Source organism: Cydia splendana, chromosome 1, assembly GCF_910591565.1.
Source record: "Cydia splendana chromosome 1, ilCydSple1.2, whole genome shotgun sequence".
Lineage (NCBI taxonomy): Eukaryota > Metazoa > Arthropoda > Insecta > Lepidoptera > Tortricidae > Cydia > Cydia splendana.
Genome location: NC_085960.1, coordinates 15,223,956 through 15,244,159, shown reverse-complemented (window position 1 = coordinate 15,244,159; position 20,204 = coordinate 15,223,956). Strand labels below are relative to the sequence as shown.

The 20,204-nt window shown below is 36.5% G+C and overlaps 2 protein-coding genes across 2 annotated transcripts in view; both read right to left on the bottom strand.

The window, feature by feature from the left end:
* LOC134795624 (homeotic protein proboscipedia-like) overlaps window positions 1–20,204 on the bottom strand; it is a 78,682-nt gene that overhangs the window by 2,460 nt on the left and 56,018 nt on the right. The gene's annotated exons all lie outside the window — the stretch shown is intronic.
* The window catches only part of LOC134796358 (defensin-like), a 111,407-nt gene that overhangs the window by 35,186 nt on the left and 56,017 nt on the right, over window positions 1–20,204 (bottom strand). The gene's annotated exons all lie outside the window — the stretch shown is intronic.

Below are 20,204 nucleotides of genomic sequence, written 5' to 3'. Positions count from 1 at the left end.
TAGACACGGTAATGCTTAGTGCATATATTATATTAAGCTAGGTAGGTAGCGTATACAAGATTGTGCTGTAACTTTATCAACTGGCAATCAAAATAGCAATCCATCGCGAATCTTGCGTCTGCCTACTACGTCAAGTCAGAGTGGCTAGTTGTTCCTATGACTGCTATCATCTTACAATCTATATATAAACCGGCCAAGTGCGAGTCGGACTCGCGTTTCTAGGGTTCCGTACATAAGTCCGACTCACGCTTGACTACACATTTCTAATAGGTTTTCCTGTCATCTACAGGTAAAGAACTATTTTGTGTATTTTTTTCAAAATTTTAGACCCAGTAGTTTCGGAGATAAAGGGCCCAATGGTAATTTTTTGGCTATTTTCTTAAATAACTTCGCACCTATGTATTTTAAAATTATAAAAAAAAAACATGTCCATCTTTGGGTCACTAATTTACATATGTGTACCAAATTTCAACTTAATTGGTCCAGTAGTTTCCGAGAAAATATGCTGTGACAGACGGACAGACAGACAGACGCACGAGTGATCCTATCAGGGTTGAAAAATGAAGCGTTTAATTAATAAGATATGTTAATTATAATCATAACGGCAATTCACCACGGATTATAATGGCGGAGGGCGCGGTCGATTAATACGCACGACGACGTCTCACGACGATACAATGTCTCGTCTAATTATTGTTTAGGGAAAGTTCATTTAACTGCCATCTATTGATATATATTGTAATTTACTTATAAGCGTTATCTTCATATTTTAACAGTGGCTACAGTGGGTTATTTATATTAATATATATTAGTTTAGGTACATTATTAGTTGAGTGGGGTGGAGTGGAGTGGAGTAGGAAGATTAATAGAATGTATATTGACAAAATATTGAATACACGGAAAGTTAACGAAACATTTACAAAACCTAATTATGTCGTAAGAAAAGAATGTCGCATAAGAACCTAAATAATGAATATGTATAGATATTAGCTACACATCGGTAACTCGTGGCATTTAGGTAGCACTTAAAAGATTAGTGATGAGCACACATCGGTAACTCGTGGCACTTGACAGTTTCTAACAGACTAGTGATGTGACAATGTTCTTCCTATACGAGTCGAGAAAAATAAACCACAAAAAAAAGGAATTAATTAAACTAATCTTTTAAGTGCTACCTAAATGCCACGAGTTACCGATGTGTAGATATTAGTGATATTACGTTGCATATTGCGACACTCGGCGGAGCATTGTCGCTCGAGATTAGACGTGTATTGGTTCTCCTGGGAACCATTTTGGCTGCTTGCATTGTACAGACATATTACAGATTATGTACCTAGCCTTGATTGTTACTTAAACCTTAAAAAGAATTTAGAGATATCAAATGATTTCAGGTTAGGTAAATTGATATTAATATTATGAATGACTATCTGTTTTATAAAAAGAGCTATACCTTACCAATCTTAAATTAATTTCTATTGAAAAAAGTGAAGACTGATTTATTGGAACAAAAATCATAAATTATGTCGGTTTGTACAATAAGCAAAAGTATTGCTTAGCAAACCTGCCATATTTGTGTGCAGTAGGTATATATTTGTATGCAGATATGCTGAGCTAATAACTTTGCTGACTACCTATATATATATAAAAATCGATATACCTACGATTTGAACCCGTAAATTCAACTAATCCTCAAAAATACAGTGAAACTATATCCTACTCTAAACTCGCCGGCCCACACCGGAATTGACCACAACGCAATCCACTTGCAAACATGCACATAATTATTATTGATTGCACATTAGCAGCGCGTGCGAGGGGAATGCAACATGCCAATCTGGCCGTGACAGAGAAGGACCGCTGGGGCACAATGCTGTGTTACATGTCAAAGCCCTAATTGTACTGGTTGATATCGCTTTAATAACGGTTGACTGATGAGTTTGGCTAATTAGTTTGGTTGTGTGTTCCGTTGGCTCTAATAGCCTTTATGGGATTGCATAGTGACACATGAGCACATGACTTGTGCTTACAGGTCAGCGTAATTACTACTTAGTATGAACTTATGGTCATTATCTTAGAACTAGGTACCTATATAATGTATGTTTACGAGAAACGTATGGGAATAATATTGAAATAAATATTACCTAATATAGGTAAACTAAAAAATACAAGATTGGTTACATTGATTCACAATATACCTACATATTGCGAATAATAATAAATAATAAAGTAATTATCAACAAGAGTTGCTGTATTCTTTGTAAGTACCTACCGATAATTTTTTGTGTGGCGGTGTGCAATAAACAATACATATTTTTATTGTATTGTATTGTATTGTATGGTAAAGTTTAAGTGTGCGGGCCAGCACATAATACATATTACCGATCAATTTCAATGAAATAGCATTGTACAACCGCATTTTCAATTAAATATGATGAGAACTCGTTTATTAAACGTTTGTTTGTTTACAAATTGCTTTATTTCATTAGTGTTTTGCGTATAATATCGGAAACTGTTACAAATGATAACCAGCGGTATATAGTAGGTTCCTACATATAATCTAAAAATTAGGGTATATTCAGGCTTTAAACCTCATTCAAAAATTATAATTTCAATATTGAAGTCACTATGATTTGTGTGTTATTAACAAAAGAAGGACTGGCCTGTTTTCATTTTATAACGAATATTTAGAAAGTTTCTATATTGGATAATTTCATTAGTTATTTACAATAGCTTCAAACGTTTCTTATTAAGTGATAACACATTTCTTAATCGATTAGTAATAACAGTTATATCACGTTGTATTACTCAGATGTGTTGTAAATAGTTACCCTAACGTGACATTGTCACAAGTCCGCTAGATAAACCCATTTCCGCGGTAATAATTGGTTGGCTACATTAATTACATTAGAGCATTGCGACATATAAGATATACATGATCTAGGCGTAATTTATGCAATAAAAGGACTTGCTATATGTAATTGGATATTACCTTTTTTCTTTGACTCTGTAAATAATGTTTAGAAAGTGCTAAACGATTCAATAATACACGCAAATAAATATAATTACGGCAATCATCCTGCTTGTGACGCAACAATCATAAAATGTGACTTAATTTAAGTGGATTATATATTAATACAAGCATATAATTTATATACCTATTCAGTGAATATTGTAATTTTCCCAATCTGGGGGCACGGCAGTGCCCCCGCCAAGTCGAGCAAAACAAAGAGGCACGGCCGTACCATCCTTTTCTCGATAACATTGAAACAATAGCTGACTTGATCGGGAACGTAATCGAAGACAGTGTTGAGGGCAAAGAAGCCGTCATTGATTAAGTGGGGGAGTGATTGAGAGAGGGGGGATGAGTAATTGTAGATTAACAGGCTTAGTCATCGGCCTCGATATCCGCTGGCTGAGATGCGTAGGGGTGGAATGATATCGATAATATGCTGACGATTTAGAATCTTAGAAGTTATCAAATAATATTGAAAAGGAGGGAATTTCGATAACTAGCTAGTGGAAAATAATCAATGACCAGGCAGTCGACTAGTTGCGATAGATTTATTTAGCGAACTGACATACAAAAATATAAACAGTCAAACATACATCAGAATTTAAATATGGAATTAAAAAGAACTTAAGACTAGACATAGATAATAGTGTAAAAGTATCAAAAACTATTTACATATACGCCCTTAACATCCCACCCCCTTGTGTGCGAAAGCACACAAAAGTAGCCAGACTAGATATAAACTGGGACTTTATGCCTCTAATCTGACCAATTTTTTAGAAGGTCGACGAAGAATTCCACCTGATGTGGCTACGTTTACGCAAAATTCCCTCCTTTTCATCCGGCTCGAAGGACCAAATGAAAAGGAGGGAATTTCGATAACTAGCTAGTGGAAAATAATCAATGACCAGGCAGTCGACTAGTTGCGTTAGATTTATTTAGCGAACTGACATACAAAAATATAAACAGTCAAACATACATCACAATTTAAATATGGAATTAAAAAAGAACTTAAGACTAGACATAGATAATAGTGTAAAAGTATCAAAAACTATTTACATTATACACCCTTTACAAATATTGAGATTTTTATGAGGGTTTTGGATTGAGAGTTATGTACGTGTCTACTATTTATTTTAACATTATTATTTCCTAATTTACTATATACCTTAAGTGAAAGGGTTCCTGTAGCAATAAACAGACAAACTCATCTATTTCTCGGAAATAATGTATCATCTTTTTAACTTAGACTTGGATGTCACCGTAAATAACAAATAGGTACCTAATTTAGAACACTATAGTTCTTTATTAAAACAAATATTGTTTTAACTAGGGAAAAGGCATTGCAACTTGACACGGGTTCACTTCCAGTTACGTACGTACATGGTATAATAATATACTCCGCCTGGTACTCTATTCCGAGATTCGCGTATGACCTAACTGACATGGGCCTACGTCATCATGCTGTTTACAGGTTCTCAAACTTTAAAATGTGGGAGAATTTTAACCAACGGTGAAAATTATTTTAACGGCATTAATTTTAAGTTATTCATGTAGAAACATAGTAAAATAAAACAAATCTAATGTATTAAATTAAACTTTATTTATCTATACAAGACAAACGTTTAAAAAACTAATTCACAGTTACACATTAATTACCAAGCTTACGACGTGAAAAGTTTGGAAAACACTGCGACTGCTGACACTGAGCGAGAAGGAAATAACAATTAACACGCGTTCGACAAGGATGACGGTCAGGGCATGAAGTTATCTAGATCCGAATTGTCAAATGTGACAGCGCTATCCTGTGTTGCCAGTAATGTAAACAGAATTACCCGAACGTCTGAAATTTCTTTCGTGAATCGGAAGATATTGCTAACGAATAATTAAAAATGACGTGTTATTGTAAAATTTAAGATAAAATACATTATAAATGAAAATTATAAAATTATAAAGAAATATTTTAACTTATTAACCATAGCTATAATGTACCCATGTAACATGTTATGTTGAAATAAAGTGGCAATGTTATTGTGACGTAGGCCCGTGTCACTCTGGGAATAGAAGACCATGTTTTATTAGACCATGCGTACGTAGGTAGTACGTACCTACTAAGAAGCTAGGACCTAATGAATTTATATTTAAAAATTCGTATAATTATTTACCCCCTTTCAACAAGTAAGTAGGTACTATACTTACCCAGAAACCTATTGCCTTTATGATGACACTTTTATATAAGGTGTAGGTTAGGTAGGTAATAGGTAATGCATTTTATTACATTAGTTTAAGCAATCATAGCTCACTTTCATACTAGTTTGCTCTAATTTAATACCTTGACACACATTCCTCGTAATATACCTAAATGTATCACAATATAAATACATTCAGTTAATTAAGTGGCAAAGCCGCACAAGTGCGTGAGTGATCAAAGGATAATTAGTTCGTGTTTAGAGTTGTGGAATCGTAAGGGTGAGAATTAAGCAAAATCTAATAACCTTCGGCAGATCTTGTCACGAAAAAGTAAAGAGTTTAATAGCAAAATGAGACATATTTGCCAACGTATTACGTGCCAACTTGTAATCAAAAGCAAGTAGTGTAGTTAAAATATAAAATGTTTATAATTTTTATAAAGCTTCACTACACCTTAAAAGATTAACATTATTTCCAAAGTTAAAAAAGTCAGTATTTCGTGAAATTGCCGCATACCTACATCACTATCAAATAAGTACAATATCGGTTCTGAACTAGTGAAGTGGCTGAAAGTTTTACACTTCGCGTCTCACCGGGAGATTTTAGTCTAGCTTAGTGGCCTCAAGGGAAGAATTGCAAGAACACTCAGTGGAATAAGTATTATATGCTCAGCTATCTTTTAACTATTACATTTTAGGTTTTTTTTTTCACTCAAGTCACTTGATACAAGTCACTGAGTCAAGTGATACTGGCCAGTGGTGGGGCGTTCAACAATTACACATCCAAAAGCAAATTTGGGCTCATTTAATATGCATATTGTTTTGTTTGTTATGTAAATATATGTTATACTAATTCTACTAAATATTTTTTTATAAACCATTAATTCTAATAGGGCAGGTATGCAGCTAATCATACGACCATTCTGTCTTCTCCATAACTAGACTAATTAATCATACGGCTAATTAATATTCTAACCGCAGCTAGCTCTCAGCGCATTGTGATGATAATGTAAACTATCGCGCTATTTAGTGTAGATGCTATGGTCGGTACCTACTAAAAAATTTAGATAATATCTTCATTTGCGCTCTTTGGTCATAAATTTATATAAGACCAGAATGAAATAATTATACCTACAACGACGTAAAAATCGCTTAGGTACTAATATGTTAAAGTCATAATACTGCGGTTGTTACGTCTTTAGTACCTATAGTTACTTGTATAGATTCAAATTTAAGTATCAACTTATTGTATTTGATAAATGTACTGTCATCAAATTTTACATAGGCTAGGCATCGGAAATTATAATTAACTACGATATTTTCTTTTAATCTATGTCCAACAACGACACATACGATATTGCGTGTCGAACGTGCCTCGAATGTCCTTTGTCAATCTGCCAATCAGCAATTGAAAATACCTATCGAAACGGAGGCTATAGTCACGAACACGGATTGGACGAGTCCGATTGAACGTCTAATAATCTAAGTGTCCACACAGATACATTTTAAACAAAAAGGTCTCTAACAGCCGTATTCGAACAATGAGATACGTCAAATACTAGATATTGAAACGATATGGATTGGAAATGTCAGTGTCAAACAAGTGCCAAAAGTAACGTTTTTGTTTGAAGAAACGTCAATTTTGACACTTGTTTGACACTGATATATCCGATCCATATCGTTTCAATATCTAGTATTTGACGTATCTATTGTTCGAATACTGCTGTAAGTACGTTTAGCAAAGGTTATGCTCGGCAACGTGATGAAATTACAAAAATGCGCGTGAAAATCATTCAGCGTGGTTATTAAATATTTCCACTGGTTAATGCGCACGTTTCATTTCCCTTGTTTCACTGACATTTTAGAATAGAATCAGTCACGTCATATAGAATGCCCTCTATTATGACGTGACTGATCGAAATGTGATGATAGCATAAATCTTAGATCAGTAAAGTTAATTTTTACATATAGGTGCTCGTAGGTGTCAACTCTTCAGTCTACACATACACACTGGTTGGGGGTGCACTGAAGTTAGTATGCAGGGGAATCTGTTATTTTGCAGCAGACTGTACATTCTTAATAGAATTTGGGCGTTAACATCGAGCCTATACTTTAGCATTACAATTCGTAAGTGCGAAGTGTAAATAATAACAATTCTGATCTCCCTAAGATGCACTAATGGATGACGCAGCTGGGCGGCTGCCAGCACTTGACGCCGCGGCCAAAAACTCTGCAGATATTGCGATGGGATTGCAGTAAGATGTAACGGGAATGGAAGAGCCTGGGCAAGGATTTTAAACCTTTATTCTAATAAGTATACCATGATTAAATTTGCGCAAAGAAAAAACCATAGAAAATCGTTTGGGCATTCAACTCTTGATTGGAAACACTAATTTTTGAAGTATACCATGATTAAATTTGCGCAATGAAAAAACCATAGAAAATCGTTTGGGCATTCAACTCTTGATTGGAAAATCTAATTTTTGATTGGGACTGAAAAATTAAATAATGTTTAGTTCAGCATGACCTATACATACCTACATGAGTTATACAGTGTATTGTGTTGTATCGTTAGCGTTTTTCCTGTAGAGTCGCAAAGTTAAGAGAATCAAAAGCTAATTATTACGCTGCACCCTTAAAGGTGGGAAATTTTTTCGGTAGGTTGAAACTGAAATAAAGAAAACGTGATACATATATATTTACCCAAGACGTTACCTTTTATTGTTTTGTCCACAAAAGTGACCTTTTTCTAAAACGCATTTGACCCATATGTTACTCGTATTAAACATTCAGGTCTTAGATCGTTGAAGTAGGTATAATGCTCCTACCTAATTTTCTTAAAATCATATTAAAGTAGAGAGTCAACAAACTCATATTCATAGCACAATTTGTCGCACATCCAGGCAGGTATATCTTAGGGCAGTCAAGTTGTCTAGTGCATTGAGACCTGCGCTTTCATATCGGAACTGCATTTCTCGAGTGTTACCTGCCTCCGGGGACTTTGATGTTGCCAGCTCACACTCGCAGATTGCTTGCACGAGTGTTTAGGTACACTTATAGGTTATCTTTTTATATTTACAATATAGTTTATCTAGACGTATTAGAGACCTCGTAAAATTAAGTAGTACGAGTACGAACGTAAATATTAAATTGTAAGTACGTTCGGCGTGAGAACTCGCTGGACATTTTAGTGTCCACATGGCCACTGGCTAAACCAGACTGGATGCAGACAGGCCAAAGAAGCCATGCCTGGCATCAACGGTAAGCTCACAAGGACGCTCCTTCAACTAGGAAAGGTTCGACTGAGAATGGTAACCAGTGTCATAACAGGTCATGGGCTTTTTAACAAACATCTTTTTTTAACAGGTGTCACAGACAGTCCCCTATGTATGCCGTGGATGCACGGAGAAGGAAGAAACAGCCTCTCACGTGGTGTTGGAATGCAGCGGAGTGGCCCCATACAGGGCAAAACATCTCGGATCTTCGAGAGACCTCCCCGAGGTCCTACTCAACATCAAAGGTTTGGTGGGATTCCTCGAGGAGCTGGGCTGGCAGGACTAGCCCACCCCCTATCACGCAAAATAGGCGCAGGACGTCGAGTTGCGGAAAATCGCCCGTACCACAATACAATAGAATAGTGTCCACATTTTTACCTCCGTGTATGTGGCTATTAGGTAATTCAGCAGTCACTATCCAGTCATTATGTTACTGCCACCGAATAGGGTAGGGTAGGCCAAATAAAGAATATTGTTGTACCTTCAATTAAACTAGTAAAATTTACTGGGATCTTATTGAGTATTTTTTGTGACTTTGCGTAACGTGCTAGCGTGCTTACAGTAAATGCAATAATCATACTTGAAAAATAATGAAATTGTTTATCTTGGTCTCTGGTATTAAGTTCTTTATTTAAACGAACTTTTTCATGCAAGTACTGCATGTACGATAACCAGGTCAATAAATAAGTACTTCAGTTTAAAAAGAAAACGGTGTAACCAGTTATTGTCAAGTTATTTACCTATATAATAGTTACTTACGATACAAGTGCGGAAAAGACAAAATTCGAAACGAGTGGCGATAAATTAAAAAATGACCGAAGGAAGTGTTTTAAATCGACTCGAGTTGCGAATCACCTATTCGCACTCGTATCGTACAACGTTTTACAGTACATATGGCCCTTTAAACTTTTGACATACTTTTGACATACTTTTGACATACTTTTGACATAAAGGGCCATATGTACTGTAAAACGTTGTACGATACACGTGCGAATAGGTAATTCACAACTCGTGTCGATTTAAAACACTCCCTTCGGTCGTGTTTTAATTTATCGCCACTCGTTTCGAATTTCCTCTTTTCCGCACTTGTATCGTAAATAACTATTGTTTTACCGGTACGTATGGAGGTCCAAGGTGGAGGCCTATGTTCAACAGTGGACGTCTTATGGCTGAGATGATAAGGGGGCAAAGTTGTTGTTTAACCGCTCGTGCTAATATTGATACCCGAGCAAGCGAAAGATTCCAAAATTGAACCACGCGCGTAGCGAGTGGTTCGAAAAATGGAATCTTGAGTGTTGCGAGGGTTTCAAAGCACGAGGGTTAAACAAAATTTGCCTCCGAGTGAAACACAAAATTTTTCACCACACCAACCCGAAGCAAATATTAAATGTAAAATCAAACAAAATCAAACCAAATCAAATACAAATGAATGTTATTCAATATTTATCATCCAAAATCATCATTTAAAAGTCAATTCTACCAGCAAACATAAGAAAACAACTCAAAATTTGCATTTGATTACTTTGCCTCACATGTAAATAAAATGCAACTTTGCTATCAGTTTTTGAAGTGCAAAGTAAGCCTTTCCGAGCTGGTGTGGTGAAAACAATATTTTATAGAAGTTGCAAAAAATACCAACACCTGAATTGTGTATAGTATAGCCTGACAAGTCGCAGTTGAACCCTAGGATAGTGGCGCTACAAACTGTTTTATACTTAACTTAGGTACCGTAAAACGGGGTCAAAAGACACGATTTTCAACTTCAAAGACGATTTTCGCCAAGAATCCAAATGATAAAAGTAAAAATTTTGCATTTGTGAAATAAATTTTTACCTACCCAATTCAGAGAAAATCAAAGAAAACTACCTGTTTTCTCCATATCCTTAAAACGGAGTCGATAGACACAAGAAAGGGGTGAATAGAAATATTAAGTTTTAGTTGTCATATCTGTTAAACAGCTATTTCACACAAAATATTTTTTTCGTGTCTTTTATTTATTTATTTTTATTATTTTATTTAGAAATTTAAAGCTCTAAAGCTTTTGACTGTGTACAGTGGGATTGTTTGTGGAAGATTCTCCTAGATATGGGCGTACCGAGGCATCTGACAGCACTAATAGCGAACCTCTATGCGGATGGAACGTCTATGGTAAGAGTGAATAGCGTAATCTCGCTCCCTTTTAAGCCTGGTAAAGGAGTACGTCAGGGATGTATTCTCTCTCCCATCCTTTTTAACATATATGGCTAATATATAATGAGAAGAGCCTTGGAAGAATGGGAGGGAGGCATCTCAATAGGGGGTACCAAGATCAGCAACCTGAAGTACGCAGATGACACCACCCTCTTTTCGACCTCAGAGAAGGAACTTGATGAGCTGTTCCGTAGAGTGGAGCACGAGAGTAATCTAGTTGGCCTCTCAATTAACCGAGCAAAAACAAAGGTTATGATCGTAAACCGAGCTGGACAACTCACACGAACAGGAGAACTCTCTGACTTACAGTTCGTTGGTGAATTTGTATACCTGGGGTCACTACTTACTAACGAAGGAGGAAGCGAGAGAGAAATTCGAAGGAGGACTCAAATGGCCATATCTGCCATGAGTAAGATGACACGAATATGGCAGGATCGAAAAATCTCGAACAACACCAAGATGAGAATCATAAGAACGCTGGTCTTCTCGATTTTTCTCTACGGCTCGGAATCATGGACAATCCGGTCAGCGGAACGCAAGAAAATAGAGGCCTTTGAAATGTGGTGCTGGAGACGGATGCTACGTATCCCATGGACAGCCAAGAGGACAAACGTCTCTATCCCCCAGCAGCTTGGGATCCAGACAAGGCTATCCACCACCTGTTTTAAAAGGATTCTTAGCTATTTTGGACACATAGCCCGCCGAGAACCTGACAACTTGGAGAAACTTGTAGTTGTTGGGAAAGTAGATGGCAAGTGGCGACGTGGCAGATCTCCTGCTCGGTGGTCGGATCAGGTCTCTACCCTTACAGGCCTCACAATAGCAACCGCCATGAAGAAGGCCGAGAGTAGGGTGGGATGGAAGCGATTGGTGACAGAGGTCATCAGAAAATTTCAAGACGGACACGACCTTCAGCAATGAAGAAAACGACTAGAGAGAGAGATTTAGAAATTTAATTCAGGCAACTAGACTCATATTACAAATACCTTACAGACTAACATACATATGTATTTTATAAACTTAAAACTAAACACTATTTAGTCGACAAAACGGCGTGGTTCCGTTGGATCGGCTGCAGTGCTCTTGTGTCGGATTCGGCAGTTTGGAACCTCCGAAACACGACTCCTTTCGGCCAGAAGTCGGTGCACTCGATGGTCCCCTGCAGCGGTCGCGGCACGCGCACCACAAAAGAGTTTAAGTGCACGTAGTGGCGCGATCGAAGCTGGAACACCTTCAGCGTGTAGCCGGTCTTCTGGTGTAACCCCCAAGGCGTGTCTTTACACCCCTTTGTTGTATCTAATCACCCCTTATGGCGTAACTATTCACCCCATATGCGTGTCCACTGACCCCTTTATCACGCAAAATTGCTTGTTATTAGTTAATTGCAAAAAAAATGCTTATTTATAGAGAAAATTAGTGATATTATTTATTATTTAGGTACTATATTAGGTACCAGGTTAGCTAACTTTTACTTAGTTAATGTCAAAACATTCACAGCTAGAACAAAGTTCAGACAGGCTTCATTTCTTACCTCGGCGAGACCTTACTTTAGAGTCAAAAAAATCTAACTTTTAGGCAGTTCGATTAAGTTCTTTTGGTATCAATGTAGAGTGAGTGTGAGAATAAATAGTCTACTATATACGCATTTCAGAAAATCTAATTTTAGAGATGTACGTTATTAAATATAACAACTTGAAACAAAATGTTCAAAATTTCTCTATTCACCCCGCGATTTCTGTTGATCCTGTTTTACGGTATATCGCAATAATGTGCATAGGTATATCTTGCTTGGCGTGATTCTAATGTGAATCCCTACTAGGAATGTGATGAAGTAACTCTTTCTGCCTGTCTGTTAACTACCTCTTCACGCTTAAGAAGGAAGTATAGCACGTAAGTACTCGTCCATACAAAAAGATTAAACGTTTTTCCACTTCTAAATATTTTCTACTCTTCATGATTTTTTAGTACCTATGTTATTGATACAATGAAAAACTAGGTTTACCTATAGGTTTTTCGTTTTTCAAAATTTGCAATACAAAACGAAAAAAAATATTAAAAACGAAACCTATAAACCTAGAATATATTATGCTGAAGCGATCGACATTAAAATGAAAGTGATATGTTAAGATTTAGTTAATGGAAACCGTTTTCTCCCGTCATGGAAATTGTATGAAAAAAGTACCTTTTGTCAGTACTGTCAGTAGCTATACTTCCCTCTTAAACCGCTGTACTGATTAAGATAACATTTGGTATGATATCCAAGGATATCCAGGTCAGATCGAGGGCAGAAGTTTATCCTGTCCTGTGTCCTGTTGACTACCTTCGTATACTCGACTCTATAAAATGTGTCCTAGTTTAAAACGGGCTAAGCAATCTGGACTAAATCCGTAGATCCGTAGAATGGAAATACCTTTTGATTTATTTGCAATTTTGCTTTACGTCAATTAAGCATAATTAGCTCGACCTCATATTTTGTATCAACAACTAAATTTGCATTTAACATTCACTAGTTTTTTCTCGCGACTTTGTTCGCGTAGAACTTTGCACTTCCATTCTGCATTTTCATCTAAATTATATGGATATCATTATGCAACAGGAAATACTTGCATAGGTACCTACGTAACTAAAATCATTCAGCTATAGTTATTTGGAGTAGCTAAATCGCTGGATGTTTCAATTGATTTTGAGCAATGCCATAAGAGGCCCGGTATTTGCAAAAAATGTACATTAGTTATTAAGTATATGGGCATAGTGAAATTTGCTGATCCAGTAGGGCAATGACGACTTTCTTTTTCATCATCATATTTTGCAAATATTGTGGATTGCTTAGTAGCCTTAGTAGGCATATAAAAATACATCACTTGACCTCATTTACATCGTTTTGACTTTATAGTATTAAAAATTCTTGCTATTTTTACTCACATTTTGATAATAAACTTGCATCAAAAGGTGCATAAAATAATAAAGAAAACCTCATAAAATCCGAAACATCATTAGACACATCTACCTAATCATCTCACCATTACGACATTCTTATTAGCTATTTCGTTTTTCCTTTCGTCAAAAGAAAACTGTAACATAACAAACGACCACATTTTTCATCGAACAAGTTCGTTCAGCGAATGGGTGCCAAACAAAACAGCAATTAGTATAATCAATGAATTTTAAAACGAAAACGTGCCCACGCGCAGTTCTGCCTCGCTGTCATTGGCTAGCCTAATCTAGGCCGTTGAATTCATGCGCTCGTATTGGTCGGCTCGTTTTTACAAGTATTTGGCAACGCTTCAAGGGGTGGAGCATGAGACTGGAAAATAAGACCGGTTTCATTTGAAACAAACGAGCTGTCAGCTGTCAGCTTCACTGTTGTAATTATTGACAGTGCTATTTGGGTCACCCATTACTTAACACTGTGATTAATGAACTGATAATATTATTTTCATTGCTTGAAGTATATTAGGTAAATAATATCACAAAGTATCCCTCCCAGGATCATTTTCTAGACAATTTAAACTATTTTATTAAAGATGGTACTTAGGTAATTATTTGTACTTCAAATGAAAATCGGACCCCGTGCACTACGATAGTATGCATAACACTAAAGCTCCAAGACCATTTGAAACAAGTTTTTCGCATTAAGTAAATGTAAATGTACCTACCCACCTATTAAATAACTTTTAATTTAATAGCAACTAATTAAGGTGGGCTAAAGCGGCGACACGACCGACGCGCGCGCAGCTTTTACAGATAAGATAGTGATCGTTATCGTAAGGAGGGAATCACGCAATTTTGTTTCAACCTTTAATGTTGGTGATGTATATGTCGTAGGCCGATCGTACGATCAGGCAGATCGTAATGTTCCTGTGTAATGTTTTGACGATAGTCACATTAACTCAATAGATAGGTAGGATAGGTTCGTTAGGTTGCTTCAGATGCCCGAAGGGCAAACTGCCCAGAAATAGCCCGCTACGCGGGGCTCCGTCGACTCAGGGAAGGAGTCAAAGATTTTCACGTTTCACGATATGCCTAGGAATTTCACGATATGCCTGATCTTACGATCGGCCGCCGACATATACACCAACCAGCCTTGTCCATGATTTTACTCAGGTGAATAATATAGGTAATATACTAATACTAATATAGGTATGGTGTATGGTTTCTAGGATGGGATTTATAGCAGGCACTCAATGAGACATGTTAGCATTTTTTAAAGCAAAATTCAGACAACATGAGAATGGCGTATCTCATTTTATAAGTAGGTAGTACGACAGTACGTGCTGGTAAAATAAAACAAAAATGAAAGTAATCGTTTAGCAATACTTTAACAGTGGTTGCGTGTTTCTGATGTTTTGTCAGCTTTACACTTAGTTCACTGTTCTTTCATTTCTAACTCTAGTTCTAAACATATCGAGTTTGTAAAATGAAATTGTTAAGTAGATTTTTACTAACTTTGTCATGAGTACGTCGGTACCCCTGCCTATCTACTGCTCCATGTGTCTATCCTATCGGATACGCGGATCCACTACGTAGAGCTGGGTCCGCTATGTAGAGCTACGAATCTCAATACTACTTATCGACAGTAAAATATCTAATAGACATATTATACTTAGGTACCTACACTTATAAATACACATTTAAGTATGCAAGCCGTAACGTATACTTCAGGTCCATTTGGAATCTCGATTTTTCAAACAACACGTCCAGGCAGGCCTAAGACGTAGGTAAGCGTAAAACGTTGCCCATCCATTTTAAGAAGATATATTTCCTACAAAGCTTAAATCATTAAATTTTTCTAGTGATAAACCCTTTAAGTTCTCGAAGCACGTCGCCTTATATGAGGCGCGGGTGGGACCAATTAAGCGTAAGGCGGTGTAGGATCAATTAAGGCGCGTGTCGGTGCATTTTTATGCAAATGCACTGCGCCGGTGGTCTGCTCGCGCGCAGGTTTCAGAGCCACGTGCGGCGCATGCATTAGATGCACACATACATGTCATACAACTTACGTAGGAACCTAGATAGAATATGTTTAGGTACATCAGTTTCGAAATGTTCTAGTTTTCTTTTCTCATGTTTTTTTACATGCCTATCAACAGCGAAAATTATTATTAGACTTTACTTGAACAATACCTAGTTATACCATAATGGATATTGGATAAATAGGACAGTACTTAAAAACCGATTTTTAATATCATTACAAAGTCGCTAATCTCGCTATTCTATATTTTCTAGTATTGATTATATCAATATTATGATTTGTCCAAAATAAATAGGCGAAGCCATTTTCGTCATTAATAGGTACATACCCATTACATACCTATAAGTATAATTCACCGAGCGTCAGCGAAGGTCTAAGTTGTACGGAACTGTCACCTTTTGCGTTTAACTGACAGGCTGATATCGTCCGGCGGACTGGTAATCAGTGGGCCCCTTAAGCTTGGGCAAAAATTCTTTCCTATGTCCGGATGTTCTCCTCTGCAGGTCGCATTTCTTAACTGATTGTAGTGAAATTTTGTAAGCAGTTTTGGTAGATTTTAAACATTTTCTGTCGTTTCGGTTTTGGAAAGTGCTCATAATAGCCGAAGTTGGCCTAAACGAATTAATCGCCATCGCCAGTATGGGTCTGTCATAATAATTATTCAACGAAGTATAAGTTTGTTTATCATTTTTTAATCGCGAGGTCTACAGCTCAAGCCACTAGTTTTAACGTAACTTTGACATTTTACTCGTAGGTACCTTTACCTACCTTCATTATTTAGCATATTTACCTACTTGTACTCGACTCGACAAACAACTTACTCGATCCATTCGCGACCAATTTCGCCTATCGAGCCTGTTACATCCGGCGGATGTGATGTGTCCAGTCAATTCTCGAGCTTATGGAACAATGTAGTATAACTATAAGCATTTATCTATGTCTCGTCAATCAGCCCTAGGCTATCCCGTACTGCCCTAACCGTAACCGCACAGGTTGTGTCTCCAGACCTCAGTTATGGGTAGCGCAGTATTGGCGACCGCAAACAGTGCGCACTGTAGTTCTAGCTACTAAACATTCCTATCATCGTGAGGTTGCTAGATATACATAGGTACTTATGTATTTATATGTGACGTTCCACGGGAAAAGGTACCTTATGAGGGTTTCTATTTCGGAGATATTAAATGTTTTGTAAAGAGGTGAAAAAATGCTCAATTTTTTTTTATTGTGTGATCTGAAACCTTAATGCGTAACGTTTGTTTACCTGTTTTTATTTTTGTTATAAGTTAGTTATAAGCCTAGTAATGTCGTCTCAGAGTTTAGTAGAAAAGGTACCTTATGGAAAAAAGATTGAAAATTCCCAAAAAAACTAGTCAATACGGGAAAAGAAGTTTGGTAGAGAACTGTATTAGCATTCTGCAAAACTAATTTGATAATTTCAGTTCTGGTTGGGGCGCCTCGCAAATATTATAACCGTACATAGACCGACATCACAAATCCAAGTAGACTGCTATTATACCAAAGTTACTCTCGTCAAGTCTTTCTTAACTAGAATAATCTTCATTTGGTTTGGTCGCATGCAGTAAATCAGCCATTGGTTTGCTGAAAAATGCCAATACCCGACGCATTACCTTATGGAATATCTGAGGTCATTGAACCTCAATGCCGCTTATCTTCAATAGCAACCGAAATATATTATTGATAAGAAATAGACGATTTATACAATCTTAACCCCAAAATATTATTAGTTTATCCTAACTGTTCCATCATCATCATGCCTCATCATGTAACTTGACCACAAGGTACCTTTTCATTACATACAAATTATTGGTCTTTTTTAAGATTATTATGACGAAGAACTAATTAAATTGGGGGCAGTTTAATGTAAATTAATATTTTCTATTCATAAAAGATAAACTATAATATGATTGATATTTTGTAGTGATGTATTATTAGATTTATTTCCATAAGGTACCTTTTCGTAAATGTATGGAGCAAATACTGTTATTGTTATGTAAGTTTAAAGTGGCATAAGGGGTTAAATATAGTATTTAGTTGGGGTTTTAGGATTTATTTCATTTGAATGACAGAATTTCTTTCATATGTGCTCAGAAAAATTGATTGTGTGTCACATTAAAAGTAAAAATATTCAATTTTGTGATTTTATATGAAAAAGTCAGAAAATACATTTTCACCTCTAAATCGGTATTGTTTTTTGCTTAAACTGTCTGTCAGTGTCGTTTTCTAATAGATAAAATTTAAATCTTGAGAGCTCATTGCAATCAATCGTGAAAATGAAATAAAACTTTATTTTCAAGAGATTGGTTAGTATACACATAAATCAGTCGATATCAAAAGTTTATATTTGCATTACAGAACAAGTCGCAATATTTTTTTAATCTCAGATATATAAGGCATTATTATTTGTAGTCAACTATGTAACTTACTTCAGGAACATAGTTTTTTAGGCGGCTAAACTTAAAACTTCTCTATCGTAAAGTTGCTCATTTCACAACATTATTTTCAAAAAATCATATCTCTGTAACTACGCAACCTAGAAGGTTGATCTTTTGTGTTATCGATAGCTTATTTATTGTAGATTACTGGGGTATGCATAACTCCATACCCGCCATAAGGTACCTTTGACCGTGGGACGTCACATATAACGTTATTAAGTACTATTCGTACAAATTTTTGGCGAGGTAGTAGTGTAAATATTTGTATGCCACCTAAAATGGTAGGTACTACCTAATTAGGTAAATGACCGGCCGCCCAAAATGCGTAGCATTTTCAACCGACGAAAAAAAAAACGGAGGAGGTTCTCAAGTCGACGCGTATATATTTTTTTTTTTTTTGTAACTACGCAACCTAGAAGGTTGATCTTTTGTGTTATCGATAGCTTATTTATTGTAGATTACTGGGGTATGCATAACTCCATACCCGCCATAAGGTACCTTTGACCGTGGGACGTCACATATAACGTTATTAAGTACTATTCGTACAAATTTTTGGCGAGGTAGTAGTGTAAATATTTGTATGCCACCTAAAATGGTAGGTACTACCTAATTAGGTAAATGACCGGCCGCCCAAAATGCGTAGCATTTTCAACCGACGAAAAAAAAAAACGGAGGAGGTTCTCAAGTCGACGCGTATATATATATTTTTTTTTTTTTATATATGTGACATTAAAAGCTCTGCCTAAAGAATTAAAATACTCAATATAAAATAATCAAATCGTTTTACATCCCTTGCAGATAATTGGGTAAGTACCTAAGGTGAGGCATGCGGTTGCAATAGACTTCAAGCGTATTTTGGAGTCAAGATCATTAATTATGGATTTCAAAGAGCGGCGTTCCTCAGCCGTCTTCTTTGATTTTTCTTTTTTTTTTAGCACACTATACATGTTTCTTGGGCAGCATACTATTGATAATCGGTTTCTAGAGTCGGACCCAGAAAAGTCTGCAGCGGATTTGATAGCCTACGCAGTGCAAGTGTCATTTATGCGTCATAATTTCATAGAAGTTTGACGTTTAAAATAACACGTGCACTGCGTGGGCTATCAAATCCGCTGCAGACTTTTCAGGGACTGACTCTACAATCTTATCACTATAAGGGAAAATTACTCTATAATTTCAATTAAACCTAAAAAAGTTTTAATAATTGTTGTTATACTGCCACCGTTCTACAAAATTATATTGTAGCTATTTAGTAATAAATGTATAAATTATGAAAAACTGGTGGCGACACTGCGGCAAAATTCCCTTTCGACCTTTTTTAAAATAAAAACTCTACGGTGACTGCTGGCCACCTAGACATGACGATGACATACTGACAACAGACTTCAATGTTAAAAATCGCCGCATGAAGCATTGATGTCCTTCGTGATATTATAAGAAGAATTTTAATATATATCGCTCCGCCGCGCCGCAATATAATAAGAAACCGCTTCAGATTTTGTGGACAAGGACAACGGACGAACGGGGTAAGTAGTCATCTGCGAGTATAAATTTCTCTTTAGCACCGCACCGCAGTATCGGCTCCAGTTCCCGGATTTTCCGTATCCTCTAAATTCTAAAAGTCCACGACAAATCTTTCAAAAACAATGACAATGATTTACCTACAGCTGAAAAATTGCAACTTTAGCTGCCATTGTGGGGCGTGTCCTGTCGGGTTTTCACTTTAAACAATTTGGCGTAATTTTATACACAGGCAACGTATCAACAAATTGACCTATACCGTCGTAAAGAATGCTTATCGGTGCTCCGGTATTGGTCTAAATATTAACAACAAGTACCGCGGCGGCACATTAAAGCGGGCGGTCTCTTTGAAGTTGTTCCGCGCGTGACCACTGTATGAGCAGTGTTATTAAAATGGGCTTATTTCTTCTATTACTTTACTGCCACATGCGGCTTTAAGAGAGAATTAACAAGGTTCATTTTCTAAAACTACAAATATGGAAATTAGTGGTTTTGAGAACTAACTCTTGTGTTGTCTTGTCTTTTCGATACCTGTAATAATCCGATTGGTCGAGCAAACAACTACCATGTATGTCATGTGTTATAATAGGCTGT